General features: G+C 38.8%; 1 long non-coding RNA gene across 5 annotated transcripts in view; it reads right to left on the minus strand.

Annotated features, from left to right (window-relative positions):
* Nucleotides 1-720: 720 nt before the first annotated feature.
* Nucleotides 721-24,712, minus strand: part of LOC137481852 (uncharacterized) — a 44,869-nt gene continuing 20,877 nt past the window's right edge. For 2 of the 5 annotated variants that reach the window (XR_011003722.1, XR_011003719.1), the window contains 5 exons: nucleotides 15,852-15,949; nucleotides 12,268-12,387; nucleotides 11,766-11,894; nucleotides 11,002-11,317; nucleotides 9,855-10,060 (listed from right to left, as the gene is read on the minus strand). This is a non-coding gene — a long non-coding RNA (uncharacterized lncRNA). Of the gene's footprint in view, nucleotides 796-900; nucleotides 1,134-9,547; nucleotides 9,692-9,854; nucleotides 10,061-11,001; nucleotides 11,618-11,765; nucleotides 11,895-12,267; nucleotides 12,388-15,851; nucleotides 15,950-24,712 lie in introns of those variants that run through there. The other 3 variants (XR_011003723.1, XR_011003720.1, XR_011003721.1) reach the window with 3 other exon arrangements.

Genomic DNA, 24,712 nt, shown 5'->3' on the forward strand with positions numbered 1-24,712 from the left:
AAAGGATATTGACCCAGTTGATTTGTAATTAATTGCAGGCTTTTTTCCCCATTAGCTTATCGATTGAGGAGCCTGCAGTGCATTCCTGACTGCATTATAAATTACAGCTGTGCTTCCAGGGTACATTTGGTTGCAGTTAATTCCAATTGTCTACATTTTTCACGTTTTAAGAGTTACCTGCTCTACATCTTGCCAAAACATATCCCTTACAGTAGAGAACTACGGGTCCTTTGTTTTTGTAGATCTGCTTCTATTAGTAATAAATCCAATTTTCTGCTTATTCAGATTTGAGAATGCAACAGTGAAAACCAAAAATGCCTTCATTCTCGTGCTCTCAAAAAAGGCCTCAGCCAAAGCTCGTGAAACCTTCTGGAGGTTTTCCATTGATTTCAGACATCTTTGAATCAGTCTGATTCAAACCCAGCTGAGTAGGTTGTTGCAAAAGTAGGCTTGAAGACCATACTTTAAAAAAAGCCCCACACCTTCAAATCATTATTTTAAAAAAAAATCCTTTACTGGAAGCTCAATAAACCTAGCAACAGTATAAAAATTAAAACCTTAGATAAAATGAAAGCAAAACATCTAGGAAAGGGGTAAATTCCAATTGTGTTCAAAAAGATGTAGGCATTAGAAAACAGCATTTATATAAGCTTGTTTCTCAGTAAAGGTAGTTTCTCTTAAAACCCCAACTAAACAAAACTTGTGCTTAATAGCACTTACCTGAATTCACAGTAGTGGAGTTCAGTAATATGCATTACATCTCACGTAATCCACAACCTGGACCATCTTTAGTGCCTATACAAAAGAGAATCTAAACCAAAAGAGCAGAACCAGTATAAAATGAAAAGTAATTTAGTCTAGATTATGTCTAGGTTGTGGCAGGAAAAAACATTAGCACACCCTAAATTTTGTTTGACAATTGACCCCAGAACAGCTCTCATTGGAAAAAGTAGAGCCATTTCTTTTTCTGTTCCAGGAGGTGAAGTTCTGCATGTTGGTTGTAGGCACAGATGTGTGTCCTGAGCAGCACCTCTGTCAAGCTCATTCTCAGCAGTCCATAATTCCATTTTAGTCATTTAGAAATAAGCTGCTTCCCCCAAAATGCATCTTCTTGGCACTACAAACTCAACATCCTGACAATGACAGGAATTCTTAAGTGCCTAAATTAGTGACATGTTCAAGTCATTACCAAGAGGAAACATCTCTTGGAACACTGGAATTATGATCCATTCTGTCAAACACTGAAGCACTGCATTTCCACCAAAAATGGGAAGGCTTCTGAGGCCAGTCACATTTTGGAGGTCCATCTTCTCTCTCTTGATCTTCACAGCAGGATTTCTACTAAAAACCCAGCTATGGGGGAGAAACTGATATCTTGCTTTTAGAGAAAGGTTTTCCAACAAATGAGATAGAATTAAACTGGAGAGGATAAACCCATTCCAGCTGAAAAAAGCCTGCCTCAGAGAGGGTTTCTGTGCCAGCACAGGCTAAACCAGTTCCTAAAACAGAACACAGTTCAACACCAGAGAGTTGTTTTACATTTCTTTCAGAATTTTGCCAACAGAGCAGTATCAATTTAAAGGCTCAACTGCTTTGCTTCCTGAGCAGCACAGCTACATCCAGGAACACTGCTCAGCCTGGGCACTACTGCATGAGCAGGGACACGGTCCCCCATGTGCAAGTTCCTTTTGAACTGACAGAGTTGCCCTTGCACCATGAGCACAGTCAGGCCCATTCACTGCTGACTCCTGCCAAGCAAACACATGCAGCACAACCAGAAAAATTGCATCTGCTCACACAAATCTGCCGGACAGGGATCAAACTCCCCATCAAACCTGGTTTGACACAGTCCTGCCAGCAAACATCTGTAGCAGAGACATGGCCTAAAAGTCACTGCTTTAAAGGGAAAGGCCACCAGCTGAGCCTTGCTTTCTCTTTGATCTTTTTGAATGCTTATATCAAAGCAATCCAAAGGGCCTCAGCTGAAGGGGTTGTTGCTGCACTGAAAAGGCAAAAACAGAAACACAAGAGGAGGTGAGAGATGAAGTACACACACACAGAGCACCCCAAGCCCCCCAGAAATAAAAGGGGGTTTGGCAGTTTTAACTTTATTTGTGGGTGCCTGTCACTGGCTATTTAAAGACCCACCATGCTGCTTATATAAGACCCAAAATGTCTGAATGCATCTGGCCAGGGATTTCATGTCCATATGTGCAACCAAATCATTAATTAAATAACTTATTTTTTCTTCTACCTCTCATGAAATTTATTTCAGAATGGTATCAGTTAAAATGTTTGCACAGATAGCAGCTTCCAACAGCAAAGACTGAATACCACATACTGCAGACACACAATGTAAAACTACCGTGACACTGCGTTATTTCAATCTATGCACCTAATTGTTTCAAGCCCTTCAAAAATGTTACTGATCAAACCATAATTTATGAATGGTCTCAGAGTAATCTGTGGCTGCAGCCAGCACAAAGTCATTGATCAGGCTGGATCCATTCACCCTCTTTGGACAGAGGCTAACAAGCTGTGTGATGGGCTGCTGTGGACAGAGGCTAACAAGCTGTGTGATGGGCTGCTGTGCATGTTCTCTGTTCCCAAGTGGAAATTCCAGCAGCTCACATCTGCCCCTTTTCCAATGCACCAGCTGACATCAGACAAAGATATGCTGAGACATGTTCTCACACTGCCTAAAGCAACCTGAAATAAGGATTCTGGATATCTGTGAATGTACACTCATTATCACACAGCAACTTCTGTTTACCTAGAGACTCTTGTCCCTTTCTCCAAGGCAAGCCAGCCAGCCCCTACAAGGAATGGTGACCTTGACACACATTAATTTGACAGAGCTACCATGCCTGCTGTTATTCCCTGGAGGAAACAGATAGTACTGACCAGAGTTCCTCAGGGGATGGGCTGTGTCTCACAGTGTCCTTGGAAAGCAAAACATTACCACCACCACCAAAATAGTGAAAAAAGGGTGTTTTGGAAAATCAATGACCAGGCCTACTGGATGTTTTCCATTCCACAATGTGAAGAAGGATGAGACACACTCCAACTCTCTCCCAAGAGGGGTAGAAACTCATTATCCTTTAAAGCAAATACTTAGAAAACAGAAATCCCCAAAGGAGTTCTCTTATACACATTTATTAGCAAAACTAATCTTGGCTTCTTAACTCCCTAATTATGCTTTCGAGGAATAAGGAAGAGGGTTTTAGTTTTCTTGGCAGTCCCACTGAAAACTGCCAAGATGAAGAACAAGTAAGAAAGGTCAGTTCAATATCTAAGCAAATGGCAGAAGCAGACTACCAAAAAATAAGACAGACATGATCTAAAATGAAATGTGCTGGACAGAATTAATTCCACCCAGCAAACTAAAAAAGAAGGCTGGTCCATATCCAGCTCACAATCTTTTTGCTTCTGTTGCATCCCATGTTGCCTTCCATCTTTGCTCCTCAGCAGTCTCATATTGTCCCTGCCCCTGCTCTTGGCCATTCCCATTTAGTCATGCCTGCCTCTGAAGCACAGATACACACATTGACATCACCCACAAACACCTCTCAGAACACAGAGCTGAAGGTCTCCTCTGCACTGCCAGTCACTCACCTTGCTCTGATCTATTGCCTCATGTTTGCCTCCAAAACCACTTTCTTCAAAGTGACTTTGTGATGTGGACTCTTCATTACAGAAACTAAACCAGGCTTATGGAGTCCTACACACCTGAGCTTTGATAAATTCCTAGAGGCTAACTTAACTCATGCCTGAGACTGAAATATCCTTAGATAGCTCATAACTGGTCATTTTGTAATGAACTTTTTTATTTACAACATCCCTCCTGAAATCCTTGATGTTACACTCCTGTGCACAAACAGCAAATATTTTTTTTTCATTCACAGTTTTGGACAGACAAGCTGACTACCAGTTAGCAGCATTAAGCCAGGCTTCTCAGCTCTGTAACATGTATTAAGATGAAATCACAGTGGCATGGGTTTTGGTTTACAAATATCCTTCTCTGAGTGAGGGGAAGGACAAATTAGGCTTAGTCTCAACTGACATCAATTGCAAGGATTGCAAACATAGTATGTTAGGTCAAATATACAATTACTCACTAGAAAGTGCTTTTTGTGTGCTTGAAAAATCAGTCTAATGGACTGTCTCAGTGGCAATGGCCTTATTTGTGCATGCAGAGCATGACAAAGGATACAGGGAAACTGCCTGGTTTTGATGAAAGAGAACCTCAAAAAAGGCTGGAGGTGCAGACAGTTTACAGATGGATTACAGCAACATAGCTTGTGCTGGTCAATCACAAAAGCATAAACTGTATTAATTCACTTTAATGTAGTAACTGCACGATCCATCCTAAAATATTTATCAGCTGGTTTTCCCTCATCCACAAGAACAAACATTTAAGTAGATTGCATTGGTTTAACTGAACGGATTTTATGCAATATTTTAGTGAAATTCATGCTTCTGGACAAGATGCTTCTGTTTGTAACTGTGACCCAAAGACAGTACAATTCAGCATTCCCATATAAAGTTAATTAATTGGCTTTCATTCTAATTTGTCATGTTATCAGAGACAGACAAATAAAACCACAGGGTGGAAAGAAAGAAAACACAAAGGAGGGGCAAAAAAGGAAACCTCTTCCAGAGAGCAAAGCATAATTTATGTTTTGGTTTTTATTAACCAAATGTGATTAAGCTATGTCCAGCAGAGCTGGAAAGTCAATATACAGCATTCCTATCCCCAGTGACACATGCCTCACTTCTCCAAAGGATGATTAAATGGGTGTAAAAGTCTACTGGGATATTTCCAGTGTGACATTTCTGCCATTACTTTATCCAAAACACAGAGTATCAGCTCTCAGGAAACATGCCACTTCCTAACTCAAAGGCTTCAGAAAGACTCAGTGGCAGCCCAGATAGAGCAGGAATTTCAGTGGTAGTTTGACCATGTACCTTGCTCCGTGGGGTTTTCATTCCCTAGAACGTATCACAAGAGAACAGTGTCAAAGTTGCACAGGCTATAAATGCAAGAGCAGGTTTGCAAACACAGACTGCTTTGGGCCTTCCCTTGCACCTCCCTGCACTGCTGACCAAGGAAATTTTCAGTGAGAGGAAAATGCAAGTGGCTGAATCAAGTCAGATCCTTCTCACTGCAGAGGAAGGGGGAAATAGTATTACCAAGGCCAAGGCAGCTGAAGCAGGGGGATTTCAGCTCATTATACTTGTATAATAGTATTCTTAAATAATTCCCAGAGAAGTGGAAAATCAGGGGAAATTGTGACAGAGAGCCTGGCTGCTGGTCAGAAATCCAAGAGCCAGTTTAACCACATCTGACCTATCTGGCATGTTTTTTGTGGCAACTGGTATCAATAAGTCACCTTCATGTCAAGAGTGCGTATTTTTTTCAGGAGCAGTCAGGATCTGAGTTTTTGAATCAGATGATGCTTCCATTAATGAAACCTACAGTCCATAAGATGATTAATTAATGTGACTAATATCAACAAGCTTGAGAGCCTATGTGTCAAAGGCAAACCAATCATTCCTTCCTTTGCTTTTTAATGTATTTATGGTATTGTGCAGGGGAGGAAAACAGTCAATAAAGGAGAAAGCTATAAAGAGTAATGAGCAAGCAACTATAGCAATTTATTTTTGCTATGGTGAAATAAGGGTTGAAGCAATTAATACTGGAATTAGCCCATATGTTAAGAAAAACCCAACAAACCAAGCAGGGAGAAATGAAAAAAAAATTTAAAAAAAAAAAAAAAAAAAAAAAAGGCTTCTCAATCCCTACTTTATCATGAACAACCTGAACTTTGGGGAAAAAAGCCTGGGTCTCTTGGAATGGGACCAGCCTGGATTTCTATCAAAGCACTGGCAGTGGTGTTTTTGTGGGAAGCCTTTGGGATTAAAAAACCAAAGCAAAATTATATTCTCATTTCTTAATGTCAGGCCTCTGCAGAGCTCCTGTAAGAACACAGAACATGGTTGGTTGTGTAGCAGCAGCACATTAGTGGTGCGAGGCTCTTTTCACAATCCCTGTCTCATCACTTTATACATCCCTAAAAAAAAATTAACCAGCACAAGAATTTGGAAGCCTAGAGGACAAAACACCCAGCAAAACATTCAGGCAATTTAGTCAGGAAGAGTTCAGGACATTTGAATTAGAAGCATGTTGACAGAGTGGTGTCTGCAGCTGGAAACCTTACCCAAAACTCAGCACAGGAGTGCTTAGTGCACTACCCAGGGCTAAAAATTCATAATGGCATCCATCTCCAGAGCAGAATTTTTCCACAAAAATATCTGAAAATACTCCCCCAGAAGAGGCTCTAATCTGAGCCCTGACATGACAGAAATCTCACCACTACTCTAAGACAATTTGTAGTTGGCAGGACAATGCCTTTACAAGAAGCTATTAAAATAGATGCTGCTGTACTGGGTTTTGCTACAAAAGCAAGTGAACTTGATGACCAATTTAAAAGTGTATTCACAATTGCTACTTGATATTTACAGAGAACCTTTAACCAATTCAAAACAAATTAATCCTACACAGAACAAAGAGCTCCTATATAGGCTTCACAGAGGCATATGACATGTTCTCATCATGCACATGAACAAACAGGAAAGAACAGATTTATTGTGAACTGGGGTTTTTTGCTATAAATTAAAAGGCTGTTCCCTTTTATATGTCATGTGTATTTAATTTCACTCCATAGGGTAATCCACTGAGAATTCAGAGAGTGCCAAGATCTACTTTCCCCATTCCTTTTATTTCCTTAGGCAAATATCTAGAATTAGAGACAGAGAAAAGATGAAAAAAAAGGAAAGGCCAAGGGAAATACAGAGGTCCAAGAAAGAAAGTAAGACCAGTCTAAACAAGGATTTTTCCTGGTCTATGCAAGCAGCACTGATTATTTATAACAGGCAAAGGCATCTGTCTTTGATTACAATTTCATGTATACTGAGGATGGTGGTGAGCTTAGTGTGTGCCAGAAAAGACTGTCATCCTGCAGTTTGAAATTCTAGTGAGAAAAATGAATCTCTCTCTCAGGGAGAGCCTTCCACCTTTGACTAACTGAAGGACAAACGGAAAGAGCTCTTGTGCCAGGAAAAACAAAACTGCAAGCTATTACAGAATGTAAGGAAATCAGATTCAATTTGCAAGCAAAGATAGAGTCAGAGCACACAAATTTTACAGAAATATCCTTTGAAGTGTAACTGTTCAAAGGTATTTCAACCAGTTTAAGTTTAAAACTGAGGAATCCATATGATAGAAAGGATCAGATTTCCTTTCTACAAACCTTTATTTGGTAGGCTACAAACAGCCTTTGGTTTTGTGTTATTTGAGAAGCACATGCACAGTGGCCTTAGGGAATAAAAGCAGCCCAAAAAGGCACTAGGTAAGTACAGCATGAGGATACCCGGTGGATACACACAAATCTGAGAGGCACTCTCCCATCTCTCAACTCATGACAAGATGTTCCAGTCTAACAATCTATTAAACTGGCATGTAAAACATTAAACTTGCTGAATCTGTGTACTATGGTCCCTTTCAATGAAAACAGAACCAGCTGGACCTCTCCAGCCCAGCCAATCCACAAGAGGAGGGATAATAGCAGCCAGAAGCACCTTGCAAGCAGAGGCTTTTCTCAGACAGGGAAATGGGGGCTGTTTCAGTGCTGTCCCTCTTGAAAGGGTGGAAATTACACACTGCAGTGACAGCTGTAAAACCAACAAGACATGTGACACTTGGCAGCCTGAACAAGTGCTCCGAGCATTTGTTTCATTTTCTAGAGCTGAGAGAAGCAGCTTCCAATTAGTCATTCTTGTCCTTCAGGACACCCCATCCCTACCTGAGATCAGATGAGCGAAATGCCAAAGACTTCAGAGCTTCCTTCTTCCCACTGCCAGGTACATCAGCAATAAGCATCACTTGTTCCTCTCTCCTCATTTACAACTAGATCTTAGGCCTCAGTTACAATCAGAAACTCTTTCTTGCCTTTTAAAAAAGCCACCAGGCACCCTAACTGTGCTACCAATAGTGCCAAAAAGGACATCTGCTGATTTGATGGACAAGCTACGGTTAAGAGTCATCTGAAATCTGTACAGCTTGTCAAGAGGAAGGAGCTGACAGCATTTTGTTGACACATTTCCTCAAAGTAATGTGCAGTCTTGGAGGTTTGATTTTGAAATACTCTGCATTTGAAAGTTGCCAAGTGATCAAGTGATAAGATGTCATTTGCACTGAAACTCCATCTTATCAGTTTCTCATCAGCTTGAACAAACTAGAAGGAAGGAGTCTAGATAATTTTTAATTATGGTGGCAGGGTAATTATGGAAGTTTAGCCACTGGAGTAGAATGCTCTGAAACAAAAGCTGTTTTATTGATTGATTTGCTACATCTGGTAACATATATAAAAACTATAAAATCACATTAAATTATTTTTCTTTTAGTAGCTAGTCTTTTAATGCTTCTCACTTAACACACTCCATTAAAAAACAGAACATAAATCCCAGATAAAATAACAGAACTCCAGTCAGTAATCACCATTGGATTTCTTCAAATAACAGAGCTTCGGGCCTGAGCCTAGACTGTAGATGTGACTGGGATTTTTGCCATTTCAGTGCCACTGGAATGGGATCAGACTTGAGGTTGGTGAGTTACACTAATAATGATAATGAATGATAATTTCTATCAGGCAGCCTGGGTTAGCAGGGAAAGCTGTCACCTTCTTTTATGTACCTGACATTGTGCTGAGAAATTGCTATCACTGAACAAGCTGACTGAGGGCAAGTGCGATAAAAGAAAATGTCAAACTGAATCCAAACTATTTTCTTATTCTCCCACTTCACCTCCCTCTTTTAGAGCATGCTTAACCCCTTGGATTTTGTTTCCAGACCACAGCATTTCCTAGTCCAAACACCCCTGCCATTTCTCAAACCACTCCCATACTTTCTTTCAGCTCTGAAAATGGAGGAGGAAACTGCTTAGAAGATTCCCAAGGGACAGGGTGTAAATACTGAAGGCAGTATTTTTTTATTTATTCATTTATTGTCAGTGGTTTTAGTGATGGATGCAACATACCCAGTAACCCAAATGTATCAGGAAAGGCTATTCAGCATTTTAAGATTGTTGGGTGTCTCTGAGTGCCCCGAATAGGGCATTTTAAGAATAAGGCCACAAAATCCCTAAAGGCATTAAAGTATTTTAGAGAATGCCCAGTGGCAGTATGCATTGAGTTTGCTTTGCACATTTTCAAAACTTGACTTCATATTAATTTCTTTATTGATTTCTATGTGAAAGGGGAAATCAAGTGAAGCATCTAATTCCTTCTTCAGGACAAAGTCCTGGCAGGAGGAATACAGCATTCATTTTTTGGAAAGCCTTAGCTGAAGGGTTTTTATCCTTTGGGTATATAAAAAGATCATTTCTCAGAGGGCACAGGTGAAATTTCAAAACCAGCAGCACGGGCTTCTCAGACAACAGTGAACACCCTCAGATGCCCCAGGCATTCAGTGTCTCTTACAGCCTTACCTTTGCAAAGCCAGGTACAAATGGAGCTTCCAGATCCAAAACCTGCAGCTGAACAACTTAGAGGTTAAATGTCAGTGTCTAGAGAAAGCAAAAGGCTTAACAGTGGTGGAGTACCTTATTCAATGCCCAAGTACAATGATAAGGCTACAAAAAAAAAAAAAAAAAAAAAGAAAAAAAAGAAAAAAAACACCACAAAAAAAAAAAAAAGCCAAACTAACCAACATTATCAGGTGCTCTCCCATTCTCCCATTTAACAAAAAGCAGAAAGAGCAGGCAAGGAAAATTTCTCACACTTGTACAATTACCCTGCTAATTCCTTTATTTATTTTGTTCCTTTGTAAACTCTGATACTCAGAAGTATTTTAGGCTTAATAGTGTGGTGAGGCAAATATCACAAAAATTTGGAAGTAACAAGCTGATATTTGGAGGGATGGGTTAAAATGCCCACACCTTCCAGCCAAGTCTGAGAATCAGCCCTGGCCTGGGTCTCTAGAGAAAATGTATTTGTGGCTTCTGTGGACACAGATGTGTTTCAGAGTACCACACCACATGCAAATAGTTGCAGTCCTGGGAAAACAAGAGCTCCAAGAATAAACTGCCAAGAACATTCTGGGTCAGGATGGCAGCGAGAGCGAAGGAAACATGTTGAGAGTTGTAGGGGCCATCCCCAGCCATGGGCTCAGTGAGCTGCTGCTGCCCAGGTGCACAAACAGAGGCTTGTTTAGTACAGCCCGACTCCACCACTGCACTTTCTGCTTGCCCACAACTGCACATCCTTCAGTGATGTGTCAAGGGATTTGTTACCTGATGTGTGTACAAAAGCAGCACCCGGGCCCCAGAGAGCTGAAGTTCACTCCATGCTCAGCCAGCCTGTTGAGGCTGGGCTGTGACAGGAATTGCAGCCTCTGCTCCCCTTCCACCACTGCCCCAGGCTGCACCTGCTGACAGCAGTGCTCAGCACCAGTGAGCACAGGGTAAGCTTGGTGACCTGGAATAAAAAAAATAAAAATAGAAAAAGCCAGCTTCAGAGACCATGCCATGACCCCTCATTTGCTGTCCGTGTTACCTGGAGGTCCTCTGGGATGGGTGTGGCATCAGGAAAGAGTCTGACACTCATCCCATTCACTTCTTATGACACATGATCCCACTGTGGAGAGCTTGCACCTGGCAAGACAGGCATGGCTACCTCTCAATAAATTAGATGCCCCCTCCTCACTTCCCCCCCTCCAGGTTTTTCCTCTCTCTGGAGTTGCTCAAGTGAAATCTCTCACTTAAATGCTTACCTGTGTTCTTAAATGCAAACTCATGGAGATACTCTATGGGCAAATGGGAAATAAATGTGAATTCTGATTCAAAACTAATATTCATTGTTACTCATAAGAACTTACAAAAAATACCAGATATTTTATATGTTTAAATGAACAGGAATCTCATCAGACACAACTAGAATTAACTCACTGCTCTGAAGTGATGCTTTTGATCACTGTAGCTTTAAGGATAGTGTTTGCATTTCTGCTCAACTGAACACTTAAGAAACACTGAAAAAAAATGTTTCTTGCTATGCCAGTCTCACTAGAATGGGATCTTCAGTGATAAAATTTTCATTATGTTCAAAGTCATCAGCAATCAGTCAGTGGGACAGAAGAATTGGGAGCTGCACTTTTAAACAACACATCCAGGTTATTTCCTTTTTTCTTTAATGCAGACTTGGTGCAAGAGAGGTAAGAAAGGAAGTGTGGTGTCAGCATCACAGACAAACCTGGCTTGGATCTGCAGAAATAAAAAATAAACATCTGGTTAATCAATTTTAAACTAAATAACCCTATGTCTTTTAAAAATTAATGACAGCAGAAGATATAATTCAAGTTTGATTATACTGTGACATTCAAAATTGGGTGAATTTTTCTAAAATTGGGTGAATATTTGTGCATGACTCATGAAAGCCCTACAAATCACAGCCAGCTCCAGAAACGGTGACACAGCTACACCAGCATTTCGCCTCTGCCATAATGAGCTTTAATTATGTAATTATTTCACACTTCAAGTGATTTGCACATGTTGTTTGTGATCCTAGAAGCCATAAGTAGTAACATATGAGAAATTATAAGGCTCTGTCCTCAAAGCTAGATGTCTGCAAGTAGCAGGAACAACAGAAAATCCTTCGAAATCTTGTTAGAGCTGAAACATCACTTTCCTGCAAGATCATAACAACTCTTACCCGGTTCAATCTTGCACTTTTTGGATATTCTCTTTTAACAGGATGCACCCCTGCTGAGGCCTGAGCTAGATTAGCTCTCCACACTCAGATAGACTGAACTGCTCAGATTTAAATTGGTGTCACTGAAAGCTGGAAGTGTATAGACAGCAGAACATAATTTGAGGTTTAACAGCAAATAGAAAACAAGGAGATGCTTTTCATTGCATTAGGCATATTAAAGACTGAAGATTTACTGCACACACACACACACTCTCTCTGGAAATGATCAGTTATTCTACTTAGGTTAAAAAACCTGCAATTGTCTTTGCAAAACAAATCATTAGATTTGCATACAATCATACTGTGAAGCCACGTGAAAATAAATTATATTTTCTGCTTGCATTTCTATTGCAGATTTAATTGATGTAACAGTGCAGAAAACTGAGACAAAATTTTATTTCTTCTGCCTTTTAATTACCATCTGCTAACATAAGATTACATTTCTTAAAGTGACTGGGTCTACCTGCCAGCTGAATTTTTCGCCTGATTTCCTCAGGCTCTGGCAGCTGCCTTCATTATTGGTGAAAATGGCATGGCAAAGCTAGCATGAAAAATGAGGCTAAGCACCTGTCACTTCATTTTTCTGCAAAGAAACAAAGAAAACACATGAAGCTCTCTGCTCTGCACCATCTATACTCAGCAACAATTTGCTGCAAATAGAATAAAGCATCCGTTTGTTCTTACACAGAGGAAGAAGCATGACATATAAAAACACCTCTAGCAACTTACATATTTATGATAATCAGAAAAGATAAATCTTTGAATAAACAGTAAGGAAATAAAAGAAACAAAGTGTGCTTCTATAAATAGAATCATTCCCTAAATACCAACTATTTGGTGATAAGAGCTTTACTACTGAACTTCACCTAACAAGCTGCAGTCAAGCCTCTGATTATTTCCTTGTGCAGCACAAAGAGCCTCCAATTATAACATGAATCAGCCAGGTACTAAGCACATTAGGCCTCTGAGTAATCTCACTGCAATCACAAGTGTGTGGATGCTCCAATATTTTCTAGAATTGAGCCCTTGATCCCTATGAAAGATGGCTAAGAGTGGATGGGTTTCAAGCCGGTGCCTGCTGGAAAAGATAACCCTTACTTCAGAACCAGCTGTTTGAACATCCTTTGAAACCTGTCAGCTTTTATGAGTGGGAGAACTCACCTGAAAAGAACCCAAGAATGGAAACTATGGAGGAGGGCAAAGAAAAAGGCATAAAAAGCACATTATACCAGCTTGTTTCTACTGAACTTTCTGCTTCATCATAAAATGAGTGTGGCTATGTCAGCTGCTCTTTTCCAAAAGCAAAATAACCAGATCAGGATGCCTTGAGCAGTGCTAAAACCCAAACCCAGGGCTGGATCCCTTATTTCCTTCAAGCTCAGAGTGAACATTTTGGCCAATTTGTACCAGGTCTTATCTGCACCCTCTCCAAAGTACAGAGCTACAGCAGGGGCTCTGATTGCCTGAGAGGAAAAAGAGTAAATCCATGAGATAATTCCTTTAAACAAGTGCAAAACTAAGGAGTATGGGCAGATTCTGCAATGACTGAGTCAAAACCTGGTTTTTCCAACATGTGGAATATCTAGAATCACCTGCCACCTTGAAAAAACTATCTCCACTAAAATACACCAACAGTGAGCTGTGATGGCTCTTTAGAAATACACTGTACAACCAAAAGGAAGATGTAACTACAGAACGTTCTGAAGTAATGGGAATTTTCTGGCCAAGAGTTACCTCTGTGGTCTAACAATACCAGGAACTAAATTATGACAAAAGATGTTGCTGATTTTCCTTGAAGATAACTTTCTGCCAGGCAGGATGCAGAAAACAGCACTGCCTACTTTGCACAGTGACAGTTAAATCTTGCAAATGATAAAAAAGAAAAGTAAAATAAAATAAAATATATAGATTTGATGTTTCTGCAATTGTGCTTTCTAATGTGTTTTTCCCCCATCCATTGTCTTATTTTCTGCCAAATTTTGAGGGAGCATCTGCAGATGATTTTGCTGAAGTGTGGCAGTAACTATGAACAATCTTAATTTTACAAATGGTCCAGAAGCTGCCTAAAGGAACGGCCTGAAGTTATCAGATGCTCAAGTTTCTTTATACAAGGTCACCAAAAAACTGTGATACAAAAAAAAGTTAATCTTTTTATAGAATTATCAGAGCATTTTTTCCAGTCAGAAAGACCCTCGTTGCTCCCATTTTAAACTCTATTTCAGTCTCTTCATTTTTTTCCCACCCTAGCAGAAACATGTGAAATAAAGCTTTATATTATGGAGATACTTGTCTTTGCTCCATGAAGTTACTATAGTCATCTTCTAATCCAAGTGATCCATGAGAAGCCAAATCACCAACTTTAAACAAAAATTTGAAGCTATATCTAAGAGGTGTCCAAAATACTCACTCTGCGAGATTCAGTTTTTATACAAAACTGAAGCTGTCCTGTTTTCCTTTGGAAATGAATATGCACATGTCCAGAAATGGAATTTCTTTCCTTCTGCCTTGCCAAAAGAAAGATTTTTAGAAGGAAAAAACATGAAGAGATCTGAAATTTCAGTCATCCTGGAATGAATAGAAGAGTTTATGGGGTTAATATATACTTTATTTCATCCATATTTATGGAATGATAATTGAAATTTTTTGCATGACAATCTTTGATGAAATTCACTTGAGCATCTAGTGGGAAGTGTGAGGAGTCTTATTGGTTTAATTATTTTTAAAGACACTTCTAAATTTTGTGAGACTGTGACTGAAATATCACACCAATTTCCAAAGAAATCCTTAGCAGTACATTTAGCACTTACAGCAGTGAAGAGTTCAGATCAGGGTCAGATAACAGCAATGCTGTGTGGGCTCTTGTTATCTTCACTTTTATTGCCATCTCTTATAATTAATGTGTTAAAACACACATTCTAATGCTTGCGACAAAAAGAAAAATTACATCTGTTAGCAAGTGCCAGGCTGCAGTAATCTCATCCAATGCAATGACAGAGCCAGGCCATGTAGGGACCTTGACCATCACACATTCCTCACTATAAAAGCAGGATATGGTCACTGCTTGGGGTGAGAAATTGGCAAATACAGACGTTGCAGGCAACAAAATCGGGAGTTCAGTAGGTGGCAGCCTTCCCTTGGAGTTGGTGTGGAACCAAGGCACCAGGTGCTGCTGAGCCCAGAGATGTTCTGGGAGGAGGTGGATGCTAAAGAGAGAATTTTACCACATGAGGTCAAAGATCCCAAAGTATCTTTCCCGGATGATCAGGGGCAATCCAGCCCTGTTCAAGCTGCCTTTCTGGGTGTCACAGCCCAGCAGATTTCCTCCTGCCACTTCAGCAGGGTAGGGAATTGGGTGGTTTGTGCAGCCCAGTGCTGCAAATGGCCACAAGGCTGAGTTCCTGAGGCACCTGCAGCTCAGGTTGTTTAAACCAAGACAATATCAGCACATTGCTCCCAGAGCATGTCGCCACTTTCAAAACTCCAAGGCTCACTAGATTAAAGCTTTAATGAAAAGAAATATTTGTCACAGCTATTCCTCAGGACTAAATACATCCCTGGGTGGATTCTTTAACTTTGGCCTTTTGGCCTTACTCATATTAGTTTTATTTATGAAAGGAAAATAAAATCAATATATTTAAAAAAAAAACCCTACCCCAACCTCTGAAAAAACCAGTCTACATCATTTCAAAGGTACGGCAAATAAAAAGCATGCTTTTCAGAAAGAAAAACATTTGAATTTGTGCCACCACATACCAAGACTGAAGTATGCCATTAGAAATGCACATGGATTTTTAAGGTGCTCTTACACATTAAATAAGTTATGCACCACGGGCTAAGTAAACACCTATAGGCTTCTGCCTTCTTTCAGCCAATTTCAATATGGCAGCTTTTTATCTGAAGACTTCTGTTCAGAAACCCTCAGTCTTCATGTATAAAGCAATAAACTTAGTAAACAGTTATTTAAGCCTTGATTCTTAAAGAAAAGTTAATAGAAGAAAACTAATATATATATATAATGTGTATTTAACTTGAAGGAAAAATATTCACCTTTTCTTTGTTCTACCTTACTTGAAGGTAAACAACTATCCTTCTATGCATTGAGTGTGTTTAAGGATTTGATGTCAGAAGACTCCAAGTGTAGTTATCTATAAGACAAAGAAAAAAATCACCAGACTTCATCATCTTGAGGCAGATCCTTTGAAAAACAAATAGTCACATTTCTGAAGCCATAAAAGACAATTCCTATCATCTAGCTTGACTACCACATACCACAAGCCAAATATCCTCTCCCAATTATTTCTGGATCAAATCCACAATTTCAGACTGAGCTATGGTGGCTTCTTCAAGAGGATACTCAAACTTTGAGGGAAAATATTCCTCTTCCTATTTAGGACAGTCTATTGGTACCCCTGACATCAAGATTAATTCCGGTCTTAACTACACCCCTGTATGAGCCACATGCCACAGAGCCAAATCTCCAACCTCTTGTCCACATTTCCACCCTGTTCCTTTTTCTAGGCCTTCGTTTTCCACTGCTAAACCATTTATTTTAAATGAACTCTATCCTAATGCTGGCTGGGGCTTACTGCAAAACTACAGGGCTCCAAAAATAGGAGATGCACTCTTCTCAGTTACACAGAGCATTATTCCATACAACATTCTTAAACTCTCAGCAACGCGATAGAATGAGAAAAGGTGATTTTTTTTATTTTGTCCTTTGACTAGATCTGTAGTTTAATAAAAGAAAGAGCTTAAGATACATTCAGTACCGAAAGCTACTGAAGGATTGACACAACACCCTATAGTAGCTGACACTGCTCTTCCTTTCCCAGTCTTAATTTTAACCACACTTTTGGCATTCCTTGACACTTTCTTGACTATGTTCATGTTTTTCTAGAGACACAGCTGAGATTCTGGGCTAGCAATGCAAGGGAATGGAAAGCCAAGGTTTTGCTTTCCCCAGAGAATGGCCAGAGCATTCTTTGACTCACTTTCTGAAAGACAGGAAAGTCAACACTTGTTATTTTGAGGTGCATTGGAAGGTTTCCTTGTCTGAATTTCAGAGGGAACATCACCACCTTCTCTAACCAAGCCCCTAAATTGCAAAATCTGACCTAAAGCATTTCACTGAGGCACAAGGAGAATGCCGACGAGCATTGTGACAAGTATCAGGTGCAGTCATTTTGGTTAGATAGGAAATGTTCTGATATATTTGAGGAATGCGCTGAAAATGCAGTGTGAATATCAAAAAGCTGAGTAGGTCTTTCAAGTCATTTGCTGTCCATATGCAACATCATTATCTAATATCAATCCAGTCTTTCCCAGAGAAATCAATATTAGACTGTGTGCTAAGTTCATATTTTATTAACTACTCCACAGAGCAGAAAGTGCATGTGCTCAGTTAAGCTCCCCCACTGACTATCATTTAAAGGTAATGAAATCTTTTAGATCCACAACCTTTCTCAACATGCTACAATTTTACACCAACTATGACAAAGTTACTGGTGAAAAAGATAGAGGGAAGATGCAAGATAGCATCTTCTCAGATTACCTGGGCAATTTCAAACATCCCTTTTGTTTTCATAATATATATTTGGAAAGGGAGCAGAAATCAGGATTTATTTTTACACTATAGCAGTAACCTGCACTACAGCCCTGTACTTATATAGAAGAATAAACTGTTTGAGGCATCACAGTTACAAAACTTTGACTGACAAACTGCATTTAGCAGGCTGCTGGGAGGTCTGTGTAAACAATAATAATTTGTGTCAGGGCTTATGTTAAGGGTCATTGTGACTTCTTAGCACAATGATGCTAAACAGCATGAACTTCTTATTTGTATATAATATATTCACAATATTTAATAACTAGTTATATTGTGGTCCTATGACAAATTTGTCACTGGTTATGAAACACCCCACAATTGTCTACTATTTCCAGCCAGCTCATTTATATTAAAGGAACCTTGGGAACAAAACAACTTCTGTGGTAATTCAATTTTATAGCATGCTACACTGCATATTAAGGTGTATATCAAAAATTTGCAGGAAGCTGCTCATGACTCTGCAAATCAGAGTGAGGTTAGCTTCTAAACCCAGATCTTTTCAGAAGTTCAGTGAAGGTCAACAAAGACCAATCAAATTCACTTGACAATTTTGGGGCAGAACTCTTCTTGTCTCCAACAAGAAAAACCATTTACTTTTTCTTGGTATCTTCCTTATGACATTTACCTACTATCATAGCTTCATCTTTTTGCCATGCTTTTTTTCCAACTACTTCCAACCATGAACCATTCAATAATACATTGACATCTGCTTTTTATCTAAAAATCAGTTATTCACTCATGGGACACAAGAAACCTCAGACTGCAGCCTACATGTAGTCAAATAGTGATGAGTGACCAGAAGAGCACTGGTTATTTATACACTGTCCTTCCCAAACCTTTCCAACAGTCAGCTTTTGATGCTGTCCTCAAAGAGCAAAATCTATATTTGAAGCTTTTTTCTGCTTTTAGGCTTTATATACCTTTGCTATTCTTCACTGCTTAGGGCTCTGTGCTTTCAACCTCTTTTTTTCCCTCAGCTTCTCTGTTTGTGTCAGGCTGGCCCATCAATTTTATGCAATTAATGTAAATTTATTTATGGTACTTAATTCAAATCTGGTCTACATCAGGATTGTATGCATGCAACTAAGGTAGTTCAGGAATGTGGGGGAAGTGAATCTATTGGTATATTGTCTTTTTCTGTAGAGGAGTTCAAAGGTGGAATGTTCTTTCTGATTCTGCTACTTCTGTCTTCAGCTGAGAACTTGGCTCTACTATTTCACTGAACATCACAAGACTCAGATCTTACTGAGAAAATCACAAAGACTTTAACAAAGAAAATCAGGATAAAATCCCACGATGGGAAGGAAAATCTATTTTCCTTTTTCAGTGATGGATATTGCAGGTTGGGAGAAATGAGAAGATGTTCTGGGTGAATGGCATGTGAAATGATCTGGGAATGGCCACCCAACCCAAGATGCCTAATCATATCCACAGACTCCAATATATCTATCACCTCCCCTCACCCTCATTCCCTACCAGAAGATTTACCACTATTTCGATATTTTAATTATGATTATTGCTTAGACCAGAATTAATTTTGTAAAAAATTATCTTTTACCCTCCCTTTCTTGATGTTTTTCTTCCTTCACACAGTTTAATCATGTCTTGATTAAGCCCCTCAGTAGGAGCTCTATCATCAGCCAGATGCTATCAAAAGATTTTTACCTTTCCATCCTTATATTATTTCTCCAATAAGTAACAAATTTAGCAGCATAACGCAAATACCTGCAATGCAAAATATCATTTAGCACCATGTTTCCTTACTGAATAGGTAGAAGCTTTACTATTGTGCTACTCTTACAGGAAGTTAAACCTTTTCCCTATACTTTTCAGGTCTCTTCTATCAGAACTGCTCTGTATTTATACTACTCCTGCTTTTAATTTACAGCTGTCTTCTCTCACTCAAGTCCAACCTTTGCCTTGCTTGCGATCTATATGCAAGTCACTTTTCACAGTTCTGTAAAGCATTATCTCATTATTCTGTCTCTCACTGTTGAGCATTTTCAGACCCTCTGTGTGAAAGATGAGATATAAAAATAAATTGAATTGGAATACATGACTCTATGTCCTGAACTTATACAGACTACCTCCACAGTGCATATATAATTTGACAGCTACAGACTATGCTGTCGTGGCATACATCGAAAGGATTAATGCAAGGGAATTAAAGTTCTAACCATCCTGGGTAGTCTGACCTAGACATCAGACTCATGGCCACGGAACCCCAGGTTGCTATTAAACAACTTGCCAAAGAAGAACTGGGGTGATTCCAGCAATGGTTGCTGTGTGCCAGAGCCAAACTTTCAAGTTCATCTGGAAACATCCCTGTCTTCTGTTCCCCATGTCCAGGTAGCATCCAGCCTTCATTTATACAACACGAGAAAACACTTGGAAGCTCATGGATTTCTGTCAGACAAAATAAAATCAACAACAAAAACCCCACAACAAAAGCAGGATGATTTAGAACACCTCTAAAGCTGTGTACTATGGAGGTTTGGGTGTTGGCTTTGGTAAAACTGGACAAATATTTTCATTCTAAGGAGAAGCAGCAAAGTTGAAAATACTGAGGATGTAGTTGGCATAAGGAAAAGGAAAAGCTTCATCCATATGTGTGGGTCTTAAAAAAATCCAGAGCATTTTTGTTTTCCATTGGTATTTCAACTCACATAAAATAAGAAGGACAGAGATATAAGGAGCTTCATGCATCAAATCCTGTAAATATGGTTACTTGAACATGAGAAGAACAGAAAGTATTACCACCTATATTAATGTGTACAGATTTAAGATTTATAATTGTTTCACTTTGTGGCAAAAAAATAAAACAATACATCAGAAAATCAATAGAAGTCATTCCAATTGCTCTAACATCAGTTAACTCCCTCCGTACAAGAGCTGTGACTTTCAAACTTACCAACCTTCATATGGTCTTTAATCCCAAAAATAAGGTAGTACAAAAGTGATATGAAGAATAAAAAATGAATGTATTTGGAGTTTTTATTTACAAATATATATATCACTATGATCTAAATCCATCTAATAAAACTTAAATCTGAAATGATTAATGTGGCTTTTGTTTAAATTCAATAATTAAAATTATTAAAAATTATCAGATTTTAAATTGTAGACATAGATTTTAAATATAAGACACTCATATTCTAGGCCTTTCTGAAAATTAAGTTCCGCAGGACAGCTTTTCCTACACTGACTGCAATAGGATTAAACTTGCATGCCTGCTTAATAATCTGCTAAAATATCAAGCCCCAAGATAGACATTAATTTTTGAGTATAGGAAAAAATTATTTTTTACTGCAGCAAAGCTCAAAACTGTAACTATGTAAGGACTTTTTATTTTTAAACACTGAAAAAAAAAAAGTACTAAAAAAGCCTTTGCATGTTCCTTCATAGTGCTGAGGCACGCAGTGTATTTCCCAAAACCAAACATCTCTCGGAGCCTAATGGGATGTCGTATGTGATGTGGTCCTTCATCATTTCATGTAGATTAAAATGGTTGGAAGTTATTCCATTTTCAGGATATATATTGCAAAACATAGATATTTTTATGCAGAAGAAACACCTGTTTCTACCACTTTTTTTTCCTACTCAACACAACTGATGTTTATTGTGGGTTATTTTCTCCCTCTAGACAGCAGTGACGTAACATTGGTAAAGCTGCCTAATAATGTAGGAGGAATTTAGCCAAGAGCAACAGCCCTTCTGAAGTGGATTCAATCCTTTCAATGAATCTCCACTAAAAGTAATTTAACTCAGGTAAAACTTGATATTTTACCTCAAGCCTTCATTTAGAAGTTAGCTACCCACCAGTACACAGATTTTAAATCCTCATGGCATATATTGAACAAACTGAAATAGAATAAATGTTTTTTTAAGAGAAACAAAAGAAGATTATGTACAAGCTGGCAAGTAGAAATGTTATAGGAATATTTATTGTAATTATCAGCCGACTTTATATTTTAATGATCTAGGTTTAAATTAGGGAGAAGCATAAAACACGTGCTATAAAGAAGCAATTCCATTTATTCCACTAATAAGTTGCAACCTGTTTCTGTTTTATGAGCATGCACATAAATGTATTCAGTTAACATGAATTATGTATGCATGCCTGAATGTTCATGAACCATTTCTAATGGCTTCAGGTTATTGCAAATCTGATATCCTGAAAGTAACTTATCCACAAGTATGTATGGAAGTGGCAAACTCAGCCCTGTGCCCCACTTGTCTGTTTCTGCTTGAGAGTGCCAAGGAAAAGGGATCTTAAACTTCGGTTCTGGTGCTGCAGATGGGTGGCCTTTAGCTCAGGGGCTGCTGTAAGAGAGTCCTGATGGCACTGAAAAGCTGGTCCTGCCTGCTGAATTTACATAACTCCTTGACAGTTTCCTGTGGAGGGATGAAAGAATCTGGGGACATTTCGACAAGAAGGATAGATGGTCTGGGAAAGGGACATGATAAAAGAGCACTGTGCTGCTTGGAAAAATTATGTTAAATTAAGCTTGGGATTTGTAAATAATGAAGCACAACCAGAACTATTCAGCTGCTAGACAAAATCTATTATTATTACCACCATAATAATTTTAGAATTCTGGTTTGCTTATTCTGTAACCTGAGTGCTGAAAAAAGAAAATAAGAAGTTAATCACCAATATCACTCTTCAAGAAAATTTATGCATCTTCCTCTACAATGAATTGTCAGAATTGAATTTGTTTTACTTTATGCTGTGTTCACCTTTCTCTTGTCCACAGAGCTGCTCTGTTCTGCAAGCAGCAGACTGATAAAATGTGCTCACAGGTAGTACAAACCAGAGGAATACTATTTAACAATAATATTACTAACCAAAGACAAGAAAAAGAAAATAAAGAAATAAAGATTCTTGAACCAAATCTTGAATCCAATACCCAGCTTATCACCAGCCAAAGCAGGAATATAAAAGAACAGTCAGGAATTTAAGCTATGTAAAGGACTGTTTGTTTGAATGGTGTGTGGGTATGATGAAAAGGACAACAGACAAGCAGAATTTTAGAAAGAAAATCCAGATGCAGGCTGGGCAAATGTGGGATGCAGCACAAAGAAAATCTTAGAGCTTTTGAGTCTGGGTACCAGCTGAAAACAATCTCCTGTTTTTGATCCTCCTATGCTCAAGGAAAAGGTACTTGGCATGTCTTTTTAAATAAACAGGATTAGATGAAAGACATTTGTCTCCAGCATCAAATTCTCCTTCTAACTGGAACAAACTTGTGAGACTGAATGCTTGACTAACTCAAAACCAGTGACAATGTTTTTTTGAAAAGCCTTCCAATATTTTCATTAACATCATATGCACCATGGCAATGAGGTGGCCTGCATTTTAGCAGTTCAAAAAAAACTTCATATTACAGTTTTACCAATAAGCTGTAAAAACACCCATTGTGAAATTCACTGTGAAGTTTGATAAACCATTACACAAAATAACATTTCTGGGGGCTAATCTGTAGTGATGACTCAAGACATACAATCTCTTTCCTACAAACCTGATTTCTGGCACTGGAAATAACTTCACAGCTGTGAGATATGCTGACTCCAGTATTTAACATCAAGAACTTGGAACACAAGATCTCAGTTCTAATCAAGCAGCTATATATGTTTAATGTAATTCTGTCACTGTAAAGCACAAGCTCTCCTTTCTTTGCAGAACTCAGATGAAGGACAGATCCAGAGCTGTATTCTAAGGAACAGCCTGTGATACTTCTGCGTAAAATGAGCAAAACTCTGAATTCATGGATCACAGAACATGAATAAAAGGACACGTACTTAACATCAGACTTTCCTGAGAGGTCAACAAACTACCAAAATATGCTGGTGGGTCCATTTTACAACACAGAGTATTTCTCTGACCATTCAGTTGTTATTTTCAACCACTGCAACATGCCTGCAAATGAAGTAGAAGAATTCATGCCAAGAATAGTCGTGGCCTCAAAGATTTAGGTCTAGGCATTCTCAGACAAAACACATGACTAAGTCATCACTATCAGCAATACTAAATTTTATCAGCTTATGAGGGCAAGAGAGAAACTGCCTGGCTGAGTAATAGCAAAGGTTCACTTAATATTTTTCCAATCTCCAACTAGGCCCATGATCAGATACTCTGGAGGAAAGGGTGACTATCCTGGCAAATTTACTGTCATGTTAAACCTCATCTATGTGTCAAGTCACAGCCCAGGGAGTGTCCATGCCCACACAGAATCCACCTCCCCTGTTGGTCAGCCCAGGTCCTCGTTACACTTCCCAGTGGCTGAGCTGGACTGGACTCCCAGCAGCTGCACACATTCCTTCCTTTTCCTCAGCTTCATGTTTCTGTTCGATTTTGTTGACTCTATGGAAATGGAGCCAACTTTTCTGCCAGTTTTAATGGATTTCGCCTTGAAATAAACAGAAAAATGCCCATCTATAATAGCTGCTAATTTAGTTCCTAATCTGTGTTATGCCAGACAGGAAGTTTCTTTGGCTGACTTTGAGGGAAACAGTAAGAAACACAGAAATGAGAAAGGGCAAGATTTATCTAGGAGGTGGCAGCAGCTAAACTCTTCAGCTAATGCAGCTGCTGACATTTCCAGCCATTCGGTGCATTCCTCCCTAGGGAGAATAAAGCTAAAAGAAACTACTTAGTATGAAACTACTGGATGTCCATTAGAAGTCATTCTAGTGGTGAAGATGAAGAGGCTCATTGGCAAAATACTTTTTTGTATAAATCTAAAAACAACATTAAAAGCCATCCAAAAAGCAGGCAGTTAAATAGATTCTTTCACACTGAGAACCAGCAGTACAGGAGACTAAAATGGATTCTAGGAAAAAAAAATTACTTTTGATTCAAACCACTGATAAAGAGGTTTCCCAGTCAATGTCTGTGTAATGCTAAAGAGAATGATTTTTTGCACAAGGCCCTAAGAGGTCCTAGAAAATATGATTCAAAGAACAGTTTTAGAAGCAAAATTCTAAGAAATTTTTAGGGATGGCAGATTACTTTCTTATAGTAATACATCTTATACAGAATAACAGAAATAAAAAATAGCTCTATTCTAATGAAGTATGGGACTTAAAGGGACTTATCTGTTCAAACACTATGGAAATTATGGAATCTGGGATAATAGTAACATCTGATGCTAATGAACTTTAAAAATGAATGGAGCCTTGATGATTTAAACTAGTTCAGAATGAAATTTCCTCAAAATATCTTTAAAATAACCAGCCTGTGAAAGAGGATAGGCAGTTTTGGGAAACGAATCTTTGTAAGGTACATGCCAATGATGGTATC

Source organism: Anomalospiza imberbis, chromosome 13 (assembly GCF_031753505.1).
Source record: "Anomalospiza imberbis isolate Cuckoo-Finch-1a 21T00152 chromosome 13, ASM3175350v1, whole genome shotgun sequence".
Taxonomy (NCBI): domain Eukaryota; kingdom Metazoa; phylum Chordata; class Aves; order Passeriformes; family Viduidae; genus Anomalospiza; species Anomalospiza imberbis.